At 38.9% G+C, this 18,722-nt stretch overlaps 1 pseudogene; it reads left to right on the top strand.

Annotated features, from left to right (window-relative positions):
- The first annotated feature begins 3,344 nt into the window (after positions 1-3,344).
- LOC126802934 (inorganic pyrophosphatase 1-like) lies at positions 3,345-17,042 on the top strand (annotated as a pseudogene).
- Positions 17,043-18,722: the final 1,680 nt, after the last annotated feature.

Raw genomic sequence — 18,722 nt, 5'->3', positions numbered from 1 at the left:
GAGTGGTCAGATTGGTCAATAATAATGGTGCATGTTTGGTGTGGTGTATAATTGTGTATATATATAGTAATCTACTGTTAAATATTGTGGCGTATAAACTCTTCTCTCTTCATCCGGAATAGAACGTGACGGCGGGAAGCTTTTATCTTTTTGCTCTTAAATGTATATCTGAGTCGTGTGGACGGTGAGGTGTTCTGAAATATGTGGTGCTAGACTCTCCTACATTCCGTTTTTCCGACTAATTTTGGTCTCTTTTCTCGGTAGTTAGAACGGTATCGGAAATTTGATTAACGGATATATATGTATATATAAATATTAATTTAGTTTCAAACTAATTTAGAGAGCGCTGAACTTTATGTTTTGAGCTGTATATATCTAACTGAGATATTTTTATCTAATTAGTTCAAAAAGCTTGGAATCAGATGGCAATCGAGCAGGTTAGAACTCTGTTTTTCCGACATCTCATATGGGTTGGTTTTTGATGGTGTATCTTTAAGAAACTGCAATGTTAGTGTCATTTCTTATGTAACCAGTCGGTCTGAAAATTTGGTGGTTCAACTTAAATCTTCTAATGTTCATTCAGTTTAAGAAAGTGCCAAATTTGGTATACTTTATTTATGTGGAATTGTATCCGTGTACGTACTATCTTATTCTAGCTTAAGTTTCAAGCAGATGAAGATATCTGTAAACTAGTAGAAAATGTCATGGATATTATTAATATTTGGACCTTTTCCCCATGGATATTACATGTTGCCATCACACAATTTGTGTTCATCTATTCAACAAGGCATCACAGTAGATCTTGTGTAAGTTACGTGAACCTTTAATAAAACTTCCAAAAGTAGTTACGTACTGAATGTGAAGTTTGGCGTCTGAAGCACCAGTAGACACGTGACTGATGTGAGCATTCATATAAAAACCCCAAAACAATGAGCATCCCAAGTTGCACTGTGTCACGCGCTGCACTCAAGGTTAGTGCAGGCGTATGTCAATGAAGGACATTGACATTGTAAGTAGGGGAGGGTGTCACGAGCTGCACAATTGGTTATGCCATCGTGACACTTCCTAGGGGCTATGCCGAAGAGATGGTGTCGAGCGACAAGCATGCAGGCTGTTTGCGGGCTGATTGGGTGTTTAGTGGCATGTCCAGGTGGCAGTTTCGTAATTAAGACGAACTTCTAGGTTCGAGGCACTTAGGCTCGGAATTTAGGAAAAGTCTGAGCACGGAAAATGTCCGGGACGTCGAAAAGAGTTGAATACACTTGACGGCATATTTTTATGAGCTTGTATGAATTAATTATGGAAGTTGCCCCTCCTTGGATATTTGATGTTTCCTCCTGCAAAGTCCAGTTTTCTCCAATATGCTCTATAGGGGGGTACCTGGTGTCTGACTCTCCACCACCCTCGGTGCCGGCCTTATGGGGCACTAAGCGAGTCACTCCTGGGGGACCTTGGGGAACCTAGGAGCCGGGCGGATGTCGCCAAAGAGTGGCGGCATGCGTTTCCATGAGTCAGAAAGTCTCATGGACAGTATTGGCCGGTAGGCCAATATTGCGGGTTCATGCAGGTGGCGAGGTTCGTACGTGGGCGATCCTTATGCCAGCGGCATGGGCGAACTTGTGGGCTTAAAGGAAGATGTGTCGGAACCTCGTGGTGCGCAATGGCCACGGAGTAAAGCGACGTGGGCATAGGTTAGGGGTTCGACCTTGCCCAAAGGAAAGAGTTGCCAGCAAGCACGGAAGGGCGACACCGTGCTAGAAGGAAGGAACCCCATAGTGGGCAGATGCGGGCAAGTGGCCTAGGAAAGAGTATGCTGGCAAGACGGATGCGATGTCGGATGATATGTGGGAGGCAAGCCGTGGAGGCGAGCCTCGCCCAACAAAGATAACACCCTGGGGCCGAGTTGCCCCTATGATTATCCCCATGGGTGAAGTGTGGACAAAGGATGCCTATATGCCGAGTGAGTATGATGATGGATGCTCAGGAGGCAAGTAACGTGCGGATGCTTCCAAGGGACGGTCAGATAGAAGGAAGCGAAGACCATCAATGTCTCGACCTACTGTCATGCCGCCTGCTACGAGGTGCAAGGTGCACGCTTGTTAGTAAGGGGTTGGCATGGAAGCCTATCGGTTGGGCGAGTGTCATGGGAGCACCAGGACACAAGGAAGCGATCGGTAAGGGGTTGGCATTGAAGCCTATCGGTTGGGCGAGTGTCGTGGGAGTACCACGACACAAGGAAGCGATCAGTAAGCGGATGGCATGGAAGCCTATCGGTTGGGCGAGTGGCATGGGAGCACCATGACACGAGGAAGCGATCGATAAGTCACAAGTGGTGAGACTCAGGTGTGAGGTGGCTTTCGTTGGTGGAACCTCACAAGCAAGGAATGTAAAAGAGAAAGATCGGAATGACACGGGAGGCGCACAAGTAAGAAAAAGAAAGTTGACATCACGTATGGATGAAGAGTTAGGCTGGCCTTGGTTAAGAGTAACCTTGGCGCCGCACGGGTCATATTCCGCTGCGTAGAAAGTCGGCCCGTGACACACTGCGTAGCACTATGCCATGCTAGTATGCTTCATAATAATAAGATCGGGTTGCCAACATTAGGGTATCCCGTATCCCTCTAGTCGACGTTACTTCAACGTCATGGTATCAGATAGTTGATAATATGTGAAAGCAATTGAAATTAAATCATGTCAGACTGAGTTATAAAATGTAATTTAAGGATGTAAATCATATAGTTAATACTAACATATTTTGTAATATAATGTATTATCTATATGTAGCCTCCTGTGAGATAAATATATATCAGAAAATTATTCTTCAATTTGTGTCTCATTTGACTTGGTATTAAAGCAAAGATACAAAAGGACTTCGTCTTTTATTTTTTCGCTGCAATTTGTTTGTGGAATTGAACCTCATTGTTAGGGTTTAATTTATTCTCAATTTAGTCAACGTCATATTCGTTAGACTTATTAAGAATTTTTGCTTTGGGCACCCAATCAGGTTGTTTCCTCCATTTCTCTTGTTCTAGAGCACCGACATTAACATCGAATTCATCTTTCTCGTCAAACCGGCGTCCCTCCGCCGCCATCAGTTCGGCCTTGTCCATCATCAGTCCAACTCAATTTCAGTCACCGTCCATGCAAATCAGTGTCAGTTTTGAGCTGCTTCTGACTGGCGCATCGTCCCTCCCTGCCGATCTGCTCGACCCGCTTCAAAAATCAGCTCAGCTCGTTTTGTTGTTAACCCGACCCGGTTTCTGTTTTTTATTTATCAGTGCAAGTACACCAACAATGAGGGTTCACCTGAGGCAAGTTTATATCAGTTTTTCAGTTTTCGAAAAATGGCTCGTGTATTCATTGGCAATTTTGATTCTCGGGTTTCAGAAGGAGAGCGTGAAATTGAGTTCCGAAACTTTGGAATTATCAGAAGAACATGGGTTGCAAGGAGACCACTAGGATATGCCTTCGTTGATTTTGTCCACATTAAAGATGCAGAAAGTGCTATTCGAGAGTTAGATGGCAATAATGGTTGGAGAGTTGAGTTTTCCCACGACTCTGGACACGTTGTGGGACAATTTTGCACTAACGGTAATATCTCCGTGACTACAAAGTCTCGAGCAGGTGGTAAGATCGGTATGGCTTTAAAAGTTTCTAGCTTTATTGGTTCTGATACTTGGATTATTGATTCTGGTGTTTTTGATCATATGACTTATGATAAATCTTACTTTATTATTGAGTTGTCTTCTCTCCCAGTGTCTTATGTTACTAATGTTAATGGTGAGGCTTTTCTTGTGTTAGGGAGAGGGACAGTTTGTATCACTTCTACAATCTTACCTTAGAACTTCATAATGTTTTATATGTACCTGATTTATCACATCACTTGTTATCTGTTTCCCAATTGAACACTGAGTCTCGATGCTTTGTAACCTTTTTTCTCATATATGTGATTTTTCAAGATCTTCTCACTAGGGGGATACTTGGTTGGGGGGATTTGAGGGGAAAATTGTTTCACCTGGATCAGACATATGTAGAACAGACACCAAGCACACAGCCATACATCGCTTTGACAGCAAGTTCTAATCAGCTAAGTGAAATTTGGTTGTGGCGTCGCCGATTGGAATCTTTCCATGTTATGAAACAAAAGCATGTCTTCTTTGTTTATTGGTGCAGATGAGTCCTCTTTGTGTGGTGACACATGTGTCATTGCTAAGAGTCATTGTTCTACCTATTCTCCGAGTTTTTCTAAGAGTCATATCCCTTTTGAGTTAATTCATTATGATATTTAGGGACCTTCCAAGGAGCCTACAGTCAGAGGTATGTGGTATTATGTGTCTTTATTGATGATTACACTAGGTCGTCATGGGTTGCTTTTCTTCAAACTAGAGATGAGGTGTTCCCTACTTTTCAAGCTTTTCATTCTCATGTCCAAACACAATATAATAGTACCATTAAGATTCTTCATTCTAATAATAGGGGGAGTATGTCAATTTGTTTTTCAACAGTTTTTCAAAGATCATAGAATTATTCACTAAACCACATGTCCATGAACACCAGAGAAAAATGGGGTGTCCGAAAGGAAAAACCGTCATCTCTTTGATATGACTCATTCTATTCTATTTAGTGCTCATAAGCCTAAGTATTTAAGGGTTATGTTGTAGCAGCTTCATCTCATCTTATCAATCATCTTCCATCTAGTGTCTTTTAGGGAAACGTTCCTCTTCAGGCTCTTGCATCTTATGTCTTCATTCCTTCTTTTCACAATATATATATATAGCTGTGTTTTTGGTCGTGTAACTATTGTTCATGTTCCTAAAAGTCAGAGAAAGTCGAAGTTGGATCCCTGGGCGATTAAGTGTGTGTTTGTTGGATATGAAATGATACGCCCCCAACCTTGTACCCTTACGATTTTACTTTTACCTTTTATCGGGAGTCGTACTAAGTGTAGTGATTCTAAATATTAACTTTTTGATACGAAAGTTTTTTGGGAAAACCTCCTTCACAAAAGTTGTAGGACTCGTCGATACGAATTCGTAGACACGCGGAATGCCCAAATTTGAGTTCGTATGAAAAAGTTACGAATCAAAAACTGTATGGGGTATTTTTGGAAAATAGTATAAATAGGGGGTGAAAATCAGAAAAAGTGGAAACAAATCATAAAATATCGGGTCGGGTACCGTTCACCCGAGAGAAAACCCAGAAAACTTCCAACCGGCCACCGATCGGCATGTCACCGGTTCCGTTCGAACCGCCTCGCCATTTCCTGTCGATTTGTACCGAAATCACGAGACTCCGACCACAGTGTGGAGAGCTGCAACAATCGAAAACCCTGGTGGAGTTGGCGTCGCCGTCTCTAGCGACTTCGGAGCTTGGGATTACTTCTATCTGACCTAAATCCTTCCTCCGGTCCTGATTCCATGCCATTGGTAGTCTAGATCGAGCTGCAAATTGGAGTTTCGAAAGTCAACCCCTCTGTCGACATCTCATCATTTTCTGACCATTTTTCCGGTCAATCTAGGCTTAGGTACAGGTATGAAACATGTCTACTTTGATGTGATTTACAACTTTGATGTTGGCGTCAAGTCAATTTAGAGTGGTTGGAGAGGGTGGCGCGTGGGGCCACGTACAACCACTATGGCGGCGCATGAGGTAGTAATTGGAGCAAGGGGTGGCTCTATTAGGTCGTAGTTGTTGATACGAACCCAAGAAAATATAATTTATCGAATTTGGTTATCGAATGAGCCGTGTGGAGATTTTTAGGTTTAAGGTTATGAATTCGTGATCATTTATGATTAATTATGGATAGTTGATTTGGGCGTGATATAGGGTTATTATTATTCTTGGTTAATTATGTTGATGTTCGGTTATTTGATTTGGATTATATGTCTTATTTAAGAATTTAGAGTGGTTGACGATATATTCGGGAATGAGATTCCCGGGAGTTGAACTATGAATTGCTTGATCCCTTGTAAATGATACGTAAGCAGCCCAACTAAGTTTGGGTGCAACCATAATTATTTTAGATTAGATATTGGTTCTTTTGAGATAAAGCAGTTTGTAATGTGTAAATATTGCAATAAGAATGGATACAAGCTTTATTATCCACCTACGAGGAAGTACTATGTCACTATGGATGTTACTTTCTTTGAGGACATGAGTTATTTTACCTTTTATGATACATGTCTTCAGGGGGAGCATTCATATTTCGAAGAGTTATATCATGGCGAATGGGAGGAATCAGAAAGAGTTAGTGTCGGAAATACTTTGACTCTCATAGTAGAAGCTCATTATGAGGTAGAAACTTCAGAAAACTAGGTACCAGTAGTAGCATATACTCATTTAGAGGTAAAAGCTTCAGATAACCAGGTTCTAGCAGTATTAGAAGCTCTCTCAAAGGTAGAAGCATTAGACACCCAGGTTCCAGAAGGAGAACCAATGGTTGAGAGCACATCTGCCCCTCTTACCATCACTCATACCCCTGACCAACATGAACCTGGTTCAGAAGATCACTACTCTGAGGTATGTTCATCCACTGGTACTAGTAGTGACTTAGATATTGGGTAATATGTATTACCAAATAGGGCTATTAGAGGTCAGCCCCCTAAAAGATATAAACCTAGTATACATGCCAAATCAAAATATTTAGTAGCCAACTATATGTCCACTAGGAGATTATCAAAGTCATATAAATCTTTTGTGAATCAAATATATGTTGTATCAGTACTTATCAAAGTGCATGATGCATTGGGGGATCTAAAGTGGAGGAAAGCAATTGAAGAAGAGATTGATGCATTAGAGAAAAATGATATTTGGGAACTTGTGACTCCACCACATGACAAGAAAATTGTAGGGTGTCGTTAGGTGTTTACAATGAAGCATAATGTAGATGGGTTAATAAGCCAGTATAAAGCACATCTTGTTACAAATGGGTTTACATAGACATATGGTATTGATTATGATGATACTTTTGCTCCGGTTGCAAAGATGAACAATATTCGAGTTCTCCTTTTGTTTGCTACGAGTTTGAACTGGACACTTTGACAGTTTGATGTAAAGAATGCATTTCTTCATGGAGAGTTAGCTGAAGAGGTGCATATGACTCTTCCTCGAAGGTATGTAACTACCTCTTCTGGTGATTTTGTGTGCAAACTAAGAAATTCTCTATATGGTCTCAAACAGTCACCTCAAGCCTGGTTTAAGAGGTTGTCACAGTTCATGCGGAAGATTGGTTACAAACAAAGTTATTCAAATCATACCATGTTTCTTAAGCACCAGTAAGGGAATGTAGTAGCTTTGATTATATATATTGTTGATGTGGTGATTACTGGAAATGATATTGTAGAGATAGATCAGCTGCAGAGACAATTGTCTTCTGAGTTTGAGATGAAAGACTTGGGTGATCTCAAATATTTCTTAGGGATTGAGGTAGCAAGGGGAGAGACGAGATCTATTTGTGCCAAATGAAGTACGTACTTGGTTTATTGACAAAGACAAATATGTTAGATTGCACACCTATCGACACCCATATTGAGCAAAACCATCGTCTAGCAGAGTATCCAGACCAGACACCAACTGATCGAGCTCGCTATCTCGCATGGGTACAGGATCCTTTACACGTAAGACCTATTGCTCACGCAATTTGGGATCCTCATTAGATCTACGCCAGGAGAATTAGTAATGTTTATTTTGCTTCAATTCCCCCTATAGAAAAGAAAAAATTGGTTAGGTCTAAAAATCAAAATAAAAACCAACGAAAAAGTCTCCTCTAATTCTAATGAATTACTCTATCAATAACTGAGCCGGATCCGTTATATCATAAGGGATTTGCCTTTTCTAATTTTTACTTGTTCAAATAACAATTAAGGTAAAGCAGGGAAGAAGTAGAAAAAAAGAGGTTTATTGAACGGTATGATCCATGAATATTGATATGTATATTCCATATAAAAATAAAAAAAATCTTAATTAATTGTTTCTGATTCACCAGTTCTTAATTTCTTAGGTTAGTGGAGCGCTTGATTTATTTGACCCATATTAGACCAGATATTGCTTATGCAATAAATGTAGTGAGCCCGCCATGCATTGTAATGACCCCAAAATTTCGAGCATAAAAACTCAAAATTTCAAAGTCGAGAAACACCAAACAATCTCAATAAAATCGAAATCATTTAAAATGCCACAGCGGATCATTACTGAGTTCATAATACAACTCAGACAAACCAATTATTACAAACCAAATTTATAATCCAACATTACATAAAAATGGAAATGTAATAATCTTCACAATTTCTCACAAAACCCACAATAAAATCCTTATAAGTTCTCACACACAAATCCACAATGAAAACCTCACCACAAGTAGGATAATGAACAACTTCGAGTCTTCAGAGTTGTCCCTCAATCTCCACTAATCAACACCTGCGGTAGTATCCCCTACACCATCGAATTGCTGTACCGGGATTGTAAACACAAACCCGGTAAGCTTTACAGTTCGTATGAGTATAATAAAACAAGTATAATTCGCATATCAATATATATGACAATCCATAAATCAACAAATATAAATGCACTCATGAGTCAATGGACGGCCCATCTGGTTGTCCCAAAAATATGAAAATGAAAGTACTCATGAGAAATTAGGCAACCCCTCTATTTACCCAAATGCATTTCTAATACCGGTACTAATGAACGCTGGTACACCTCTGTTACCCCTCAAGTAGTACACCGCTGACATTGGGCAACCTCCTCGCTACCCAACGTCCGACTTTGGGCAACCTCCTCGCTACCCAACGTCCAAAAATATGAGTACTCATGAGCCGATAACCCATCTGTTACCTCACATGCAGTACTCCGGCAGACAGACTAGAGCTCTAACTGTATCGTAACTTTCGCCCGGCCAAAGGCTAGGTTCCGACATGCCAAACACGTCCGAAGACTGGTCCGAAGACTGGTCCGAAGACATAAACACGTACAATAATCTACTCATTATTTGTACAAATTGCATCAACATGCTCAATATATAATTCTCATCACCACTGTGATCATATGCACCAACGAAATCCTAACAGTATATAATATAGCAAACTATATATATATATATGTACCTATTTACCATTTATACAATATATATAATCCACTTTATTATATACATGTCATATTTCATAAACACGTCCGAAGAAAAAACGTTTTAACAATTCTTAACGTTAAAACCACGTACAATAATGTACTCATTATTTGTACAAATCGTATCACATGCTCAATATATAATTCTCATCACAACTGTGATCATATTCACAAACGAAATCCTAACAATATATAATATAGCAAACTATATCTATGTACCTATTTACCATTTATACAAATATATATATATTCCACTATATCATATACATGTCGTATTTCAATATTTAACACTCTTGCAAAATCTTCAATCTCCGCAAGGGTAGATTCGTAAATATGTGAGATTTTACTCACCTTATCAACTCGAGCGTAATTCCACAATTTTTTAAGATAATTCATTTCCTTGATTTATCGATCACCTTGAAAGGATAAGAAAAGAATTTAGAAACGTTTTGTAAACCTTTAAATACCGAAACAATAATAAAATGTTACTGTTCAGCAATTTTTGGTTTTACGAATTTACTGTTCATTGTGTACTATTCACATATTTACTATTCATATATTATTGTACAAATACACATATTTTACGTATTTCTGTATGTATAAATACTATTCAAATGTACATACTGTATCAGTAAATAATAATTATTGAATTACCCTTATGAAATTACTTTTTACATTTACTGAAAGTAATTTTACATTTACATTTACCGTACGTAAAAATAAAATTTACATTTACTGTACGTAAATAAAATTTACATTTACCGTACGTAAAAATAAATTACAAATTTACCCTTCGGAAACACTGTTCACGCGCCGCCGCAAGTGGCGGCGCGTGGGGTACACGTGCCACCTCCGGCAGGCCGCGCGTGACGCCTGTAGCAGCGCGTGGGGCCCATGCGCCGAGCCTAGGGCCGGCGCATAGCACGCCACCGCCGCCCCAAAACCCTTCTCATTTCCTCCCCTCTCCTCCCTACGGCCTCACGCCGCCCCCTACCCCCTCCACGCACCCACACGCGCCGCCAAAGGCGGCGGTACCCTCTCCTTCCTCCTCCCCCCCCGATCTCCACCAAATCAAACCAAAACAATCAAAAATCCACAACCAATCCATCAATTACATCGACTCATACCTTAATCGAAGCTAAGAACTCCGATTTCACTCCGGAAGAGCTCGGATCGCCGGTGGTGTTTTGATTCCTCGGGGAGAACTCGAATCGTGCGGTTTTGCCCCTAAGTCGATAGCAGAGAGCTCCAAGGGCGAGGATCGGCGTCGTGATGCTCGCCTCCGAGCCCTTGCGTCGCCGAAGTGGTGCTCGACGATGGCGATGAACCTTGCGGCCTCGGGTTGGAGCGCGGAGGCTCACGACGTCGCGAGGAGATGCGTCGACCTCGGGGTTTGTAGAGAAGAGCCGTACGGTGCTCCTGTGCTTGGCGGTGAAGACCACGGAAGCCTGGAGACTTCATTCGGAGGGAGAGAGCTCGAGGGAAGAGAGAGAGACGAGAGGGAGGTGCGGCTTGGAGAGAGAGAAGAGAGAGTGAGGAGTTTCCAATTTTGGAAACCCTAGCTGATAAAAATCCCTTATTATACTCGTTTCCAAAATCGGAAACTAATTTCTGACGTTAATAACTTTCACGTCCGACGTCCGATTCGAACGCATGACATGTCCTCAAACTTGTATCGACAAGCTCTACGACTTTCGTGAAGGAGATGTTCGCAACCGAGCGACGGAATAAAAGTCGATATTCACAACCGAGCGAAAATGTAACGTTTCTGTTCTTGTTTCGTAAAGTCGCAAACAACCAAATTTCTTTTTAGATGAATTTCACAAATTTATAAAAAGTAAATCAAACCAAGAGTCATTCTGAAAATTCGGGTTATTACATGCATAATTCAAGTGAGAGTCACATGGATGCTATTGTGAGAATGTTGAGGTATTGAAGTCAACTCGAGGGTGGAGTAATGTTCTCTAAACACAACAACATTCTTGATATTAGTGGCTTTACAAATACAAATTGGGCTGGAAATATTTCAAACACGAGGTCGACATTAGATTATTTTATCTTTGTGGAAAGTAATTTGGTCACATAGAAGAATAAGAAGTAGAAAGTTGTGGCCCGATTAAGTGCTGAGGCAGAGGTATGACTCATGGAGTGTGTGAATTGTTGTGGCTGAGAAATATGCTACATGACTTGGGTGTTAAGTTGAAAAGTGCTATGCAATTGTATTATGACAACAAACCAGCAATTGATATATCACAAAATCGAGTACAACATGATCGTACTAAACACGTGGAGGTGGATCATTACTTCATAAAAGAGAAGCTAGATGCAAAGATTATTAGCTTCCATTTTGTCCATACTAAAGAGCAGCTTGCAGATATACTCACTAAAAGAGTTTCTAATAAGGTTTTTCATGACTCAGCAAGTTGAGCATAATTGATGTGTATGTACCAACTTGAGGGAAAATGTCATCGTGGGTCATAAAATGTAATTTAGGAATGTACATTATGTAGTTAGTACTCAAATATTCTGTATATAGTAGTACATAGTACGTAGAGTTATAGTATAATGTATTCTCTATATGTAGCCTCCAGTGTGAGATATATATATATATATATATATATATCAGAAAATCACTCCAATTTGTGTCATATTTGACTCGAGCTTATAATCTACTAGTCTTTGAAGGGTCTCACATGAGTTTTGACAATTGAATAATGAAGTATGTATGTAAATCCAAAGTAACATGAAAAATACAAGTTAAAATCTCCATGTAATCAACCATAGCATCGTCTAAAGCTATTGAAATATATATACGTTTCTTGTTGGTTAGGTCGATCCGTCGATGGATATCTCTGATTCGTTCCCGTCTATCTCCCTCTCTCTCTTATTTTCTTTATACCTACATGAACTATTTGATTACGAAAAATTGAATTGCATTTTCGCAGTTTTTTTTCTTCTTCTGCAGTATCTTGATGTGATGGGGCTTCTGAAAGGGTTTGTGATGCCTTACAAAGAAATTAACAAAAGAGATGAAGAAATCTCCTAAACCTGGACCTCTTCTCCATCATTTTGTTTCCTAGGTCAAGTACCAAGATATGAAATCTTAAGTGATGTCCGACATATATGCAGTCATAACCGAGTTAAGATCAACATGCGCCGTATGGTACTTGACAGACCAGCGAGAGTAGTCTCTCCAAATTTCACATCAAACTCGATTATCGGTCGATTATATATGTAGTCGTTTCAACATATATCATTGATAATATGATATATATATATATATATATATACCGTACAATCAACTACCAGATTTCTTATATTCATATATTTTGACCTGCAAGTTAATTGTATGGTATATCATATTATCATTAATATATGTTGAAAGTAAAAAACAATTATACAATCGACCGATCGAGTTTGATGTGAGGGAGATTTGGAGACACTACTCTCAAGAAAAAAAAAGACCTGCAAGATATTTAGAAGTTTAATTCTCCTAGGATTATGGAAGGAATATTATTAGAATCTAGAAAGTATTGTTCCTGGTTTATTCACGTAATATTCCATTGAAACCCTAATCCATATAGACTTGAACTTGTTTTCTCCCGGTGTGTGTATATATATATAAATCCCTATTCATAGTGAACATTCACTCTGAAATTACAGAGTGAACATTCCAATTTTAGCACACTTTTCGGTCAATTTTTTTCATTACAAATAATTCAATATTTAGGTATGTTATTCAAGATCATCTCTGTAAAATTGCATCTAATTTAGTTATCGTTAATGTATTGAAATTAGATGAAATCAATGAACGAATTATATATATACTGTAATAACCCTAAATTTTCAAACGATATTAGTTTGATTTGAACTCTTTAAAATTGTGAAATTTAATTAGAATGAGTGTGAGTGGTTGCGACGTTATGAAACGAGAAACGGGAACGTTCTCGGAACGTTTAATTCGAAAAACGTTACGTTTCCGAACGAATATGTCGACTGTTATTCCGTCGCTCGTTTGTAAAAACTTCATTCACAAAAGTTGTAGAGCTCGTCGATACGAGTTCGTGGGTATGTGACGCTTTCTAATCGGACGATTTATGTAAAAGTTATTAACGTCGGAAGTTAGTTTCCGATTTGGAAACTAGTATAAATAGAGTAATTATGAGATTAGGGTTTCCATAATTGGAAAACCCTATCTCTCTCTTCACTTCTGCCTCCCTCCCTCCCTCTCTCGGCCCGAGCTCCCTTTCTCTCTCAAAAAAATTCTCATCTGCAATCTGGCATCTCCGGCCTCCGTGGCTCACACCGCCACACTCTAGGCCACCGCGAGCTCGACCCCTCCCTCTCCTAGGCAAGACGCGATCTCCTGCTTCGCCGGGAAGCTACGCCGAGCCCGACATCTGCTGCGACAAACTGCCGCCGCCCAAGCTTCCTCCGACCGCGCTAGGGTTCAAGGTAGGTGCATCACCGCCGCTCTTCAACCGCAGTACCACCTACGCTTGGAGGGGAACTCGACGCCGCACCGCTCCTCACCACGATTCGAGCACGGTCGATCCGACGAACTCTAGTGCTTCCAAGACGATGAATTAGGTGAGGGTTTGAATTTAATTGGTTGTGATTATTGTTGTTGTGATTTTGGGATTGAAATGGAGTGATTTTGGGAGGAGATCGGAGGAGGGAGTGGAATGGTGAACACCGCCACCTTAGGCGGCGCGTGTGAGTGCTTGGAGTGGCCGAAAGGTGGCGTGAGGCCGTGGGAAGGGCAGAGGAGGGAAGGGGAGAGATTTGGGGTGGCGGTGGCGTCATACGCGCCTTGGTTGGTGAACAGTATTCCAGAAGGATATTTTGGTAATTTACTTACGTACGGTAAATGTAAATGTAAATTTTATTTACGTACGGTAAATGTAAATTAAATTTTACGTACGGTAAATGTAAATATAAATTACTTTCAGTAATTATAAAAAAAGTAATTTGTAAAAGGTAATTTAGTAAATTTTATTTACTGAGATTGTATTTACATTTGAATAGTATGTATACGTACAGAAATACGTAAACAGTATGTATACATACAGAAATATGTAAACAGTATGCATACGTACATAAATACGTATTATTTGTGTATTTGTACAGTAAAACATGAACAGTAACTTCGTAAAAACCAAAAATTGCGTAACAGTAACAGTTTATTACTGTTTCGGCATTTAAAGGTTTACGAAACGTTTCTAAATTCTTTTCTTATCTTTTCAAGGTGATCAATAAATCATGAAAATGAATTAGCTGCGGAATTTTGGAGTTTCGCTCAAGACGATAAGGTGAGTAAAATCTCACATATTTACGAATCTACTCTTGCGGTGATTCCAAGATTTTTGCAAAAGTTTTAAATATTGAAATACGACATGTATACAATATAGTGGATTATATATATATATATTGTATAAATGGTAATAAGTACATATATATATGGTTTGCTATAATATATACTGTTATGAATTCATTTGAAATAGGTCATTTCGATGACGTGCATGTGATTTTAAAATGGGGTTTGTTAAACGTTTTGTCTTCGGACGTGTTTATAAATTATGACATGTATATGATATAGTGGATTATATATATATGCATTGTATAAATGGTAAATAAATACATATATATATATAGTTTGCTATATAGTATACTGTTATGATTTATTGTGATAATGTCATTTTGATAACAAGATATAACGAGCATGTGATTTTGATTTGTACAATATGATGTGAGATTATTGTACGTGATTTTAACATTGAGATTGTTAAAATGTGATTTGTCTTCGGACCTGATGTTTGGTACAATATGATGTGAGATTATTGTACGTGTTTGGCAAGTCGAAACCTAGCCTTTGGCCAGGCGAAAGTTACGATACAGTTAGAGCTCTAGTCTGTCTGCCGTAGTACTGCATGTGAGGTAACAGGTGGTTATCTGCTCATGGGTACTCAGATTGTTTTGGATGTTGGGTAGCGGGTGGCTATCAAATATCGGCGGTGTATTACGAGAGGGGTAACATATGTGTACCAGCGTTCTTGGTACCCGTATTATAAATGCATTTGGGTAACCAGAAGGGTTACTTAATTTCTCATGAGCGTTTCATTTCATATTTCTTTGGGACAACCAGATGGGTTGTCCATTGACTCATAAGGGCATTTATATTTGTTGATTTGTGATTTTTCATATATTTTGATATGCGAATTATATTTTCATTTTACTCATACGAGCTATAAGCTTACCGGGTTTGTGTTTACAATCCCGGTGCACCAATTCGATGGTGTAGGGGATAATTCCGCAGGTGTTGATTAGTGGAGATTGAGTGACGACTCCGGAGACTCGAAGTCGTTCGTATCCTGCTTGTGGTGAGGTTTTTAGCGTGGATTTGTGTGTGAGAATTGGTGTGGTTTTAATTGTGAGTTTTGTGAGAGACTGTGAGGATTATTACATTTCCATCTTATATAATGTTAAATTATAAATTTGGGTTGTAATAATTGGTTTTTCTGAGTTGTATTGAGAACTCAGTGATGATCCGTTGTGCACGTTAAATGATTTCGATTTCATTGAGATTGTTTTTGGTGTTCTAACGACTTTGAAATTTTGAGTTTTTAGGCTCGAAATTTTAGGGTCGTTACATATACAGTCTCTATCCAGAGTGAAGCTTCACTCTAAAATTAAAGAGTGAAGTTCCAATTTTGGCACACTTTTCGGACAACTTTTTTCACCATAAGTGAATCAAGATTTAGGTATGCTATTCAAGATCATCTCTACAAAGTTTCATCCAGTTTGACAATAGTTTGAGCTTTCAAAATTGAGATTTACACAAACGGTTCACGTTGAACAATTTTAATTCATTCATTGATTTGATCTAATTTCAATACCTTAAGAATGTCCAAATTAGATGAAATTTTGTAGAGATGATCTTAAATAGCATACCTAAATATTGAATCACTTATAGTGAAAAATTTGACTGAAAAGTAAGCTAAAATTAGAATTTCACTCTGTAATTTCAGAGTGAAGGTTTACTCTAGATAGAGATTATATAATATATATCTTCCTGCATTTTCATTGACAAAACCAAACCTTGCCCTCCTTCGATCATCAGGTCTCTAGTAAGACTTTCAACCTAGGTTCTTGAAAGATGACCGGCGTTGTGGTAGCTTCGACAACACCATCATCGACTGCGACAGCAACAACTGGGTCGTCGAAGCGTTGGGTGTCACCGATTTGTTCAGTGAATTCCTCCCCACCATGCCATGGAACTCTCTCATGGATCGGATGATGAAGGAGCTTCATTCACAAGGGAAAACAATTGAGGACATAGTGGAGATGCTCAAAACGACTCCTATTCATCCCAGCATTGTGGCGGCCATTAAAGAAGCTCATGCTTTAGGATGTGATTTGAGGATTGTGAGTGATGCGAATACGTTTTTCATTGAGACCATTCTGAAGCATCTTTTTCTGGACAATTGTTTCTCAAAAATCAACACCAATCCTGGTTATGTTGACGAACAATGAAGACTTAATTAGGGTTTTACCTTTCTGTGATTTTACCAGTTCCCCGCATGGGTGTAGCCTTTGCCCTCCTAACATGTGCTCTGATAACTGAGAGAATCCAAGATTCGACTGCGGGAAGGAAAAGAATGATCTACTTGGGTGATGGAATTGGTGATTATTGCCCAAGTTTGAAGCTGAGGGAAGGAGATTTTGTGATGCCCAGGAAGAACTTCCCGCTTTTCACAAAGATTTGCCAGAACCCTCTGGCTCTTAAGGATGGGATTCATGAGTGGACTGATGGAGAAGAGTTTGAGCACATATTGCTCAATTTGATCAAGAGAATCACTAATGAAGAGAATGCTGCCGCTCAGTTCATTACGACTGACTGCAAGTTACAGACCATCACGTAATGTATCCAATATGAACGCCTTCCCCAAAGCTCTCCCAGTTTAGCACGCAGTAGTGGACTAGTGGATTTGAATGGTCCTTCTTGGTATTTAGCTAGCTTGTCTCAGTTGTCTGAGATAATTTTGCTGGCACAGTTTTGTAGTAATAGTGTAATACAACGCCAAGTATTACAAATTCACAGAATTCCTAGCTTGTTCATTTTTGGTCTAGAAATAAGCTAGCTAGGTTTCCGAGTTTGTGATCTCTAACTCTCTAGCTAAGTGATCAAGAAATTTTGATGATTGAAAAATAAAATTAAGGAAAATTATTCTATACAGTTCAGCAACAATTTAGTTATATGAGTATATTGGTAATTGGTTGAAATTAGAAACAGCTCGAATTCCAGGTTTCAAGATTGTCCATGTTAAGAGATCGACATGCAAGCAATCTTTGCTTAAGCACATATGATGGCTCAACATATGCTCTAAAACTAAGAGTGTGTAGGTGGAGTTAGATGTTTTAGCTGATTAAGCCTGTTGTTAATTAATTATGTTGTATTTAAAAAAAATATGATAGCTCATGTAGATCATTCACAAGAGTATAGACACAATTGTATTCATATTTATATATATGATTTGCGAATTAGGACTAATACATAATACTTGAGTAATTCATTGAAGACGTCATGAAGTCATCTGGTGCACAAATCTTCTGCAATCCTCTAAGGCTTTGAGCTTATTGTGAATGGGGCAAGAACTTATGCTCTATATTGTAGAGGTTGCAAGGACTGGCTATTTGTTTGTATTTTTGTTTCTATTCTTAAAGCTTTTAGGATTTACTTCTATTTACTAGGTTTCTGGGTTTCCTTATTCTCCAACCAAACAGTAACTTTTTTAGGTCCAAAAAATAAGTCCCGAGTGAGACATGAGCGGAGCAGGGAAGAGTATCACTCTTAGGTCTAAGTATTCTGAAGTCAATTTTCTATCATTTTAAGTCTAGTACCAGATTCCTTTCATCTGGCACAATGAGCAGACTTTTCAGATCCAACTTAGTCTCCTCTCAAGGGTCTAGTTTCTCCTTGAATAGATCTCAGACGTTGTTAATGAAGAACATATCGAATATCAATCAAATGATAATATTGACCCTAATGATTGGAACATACCTAGAATACCTGATCGGTTCGATTTCTCGAGATCAATATTAACACTGTAAGGATCGTTAGTAGTATAAAGCAAGAGGGTATCGTTCACAAACTGGGGATCCAACCAGGGTAAAGAATCACAAACATTTAACAATGAATTCATAAGAGTTTAAAAGATTTGAGATATATTTCGGATCAAACAAAAAATAAACTTAAACTAATATATACATGTGATCAACCAACCAACACATAAGCAATTACCAAACACATAACATAAGAACAAAGGTAACGAAATCTACTCTCAATCATGTTCATGCCGTAAGTATCATAGTTCATCTTAAATTCGATCATGCATCAAGTTCCTACTTAGTTCCTAATACATGGATATTATCGAGCTCAACTGCTTGTCTTGCTACAAAATCTAACATACCAATTCATCATGCAATTACGTATCACAAAGAGAAATCAACATGTTTAAAGCACATATCCAATGTCGAACTTAAGATCATAATCGGTGGGAGAACAAAGAACAAACAATTAATCCACTACTTGTATCATAAGC

This window comes from Argentina anserina, chromosome 1 (assembly GCF_933775445.1).
Source record: "Argentina anserina chromosome 1, drPotAnse1.1, whole genome shotgun sequence".
Classification (NCBI taxonomy): domain Eukaryota; kingdom Viridiplantae; phylum Streptophyta; class Magnoliopsida; order Rosales; family Rosaceae; genus Argentina; species Argentina anserina.
Note: the sequence above shows the minus strand (reverse complement) of the source record. Positions and strands in the feature narration are given on the sequence as shown.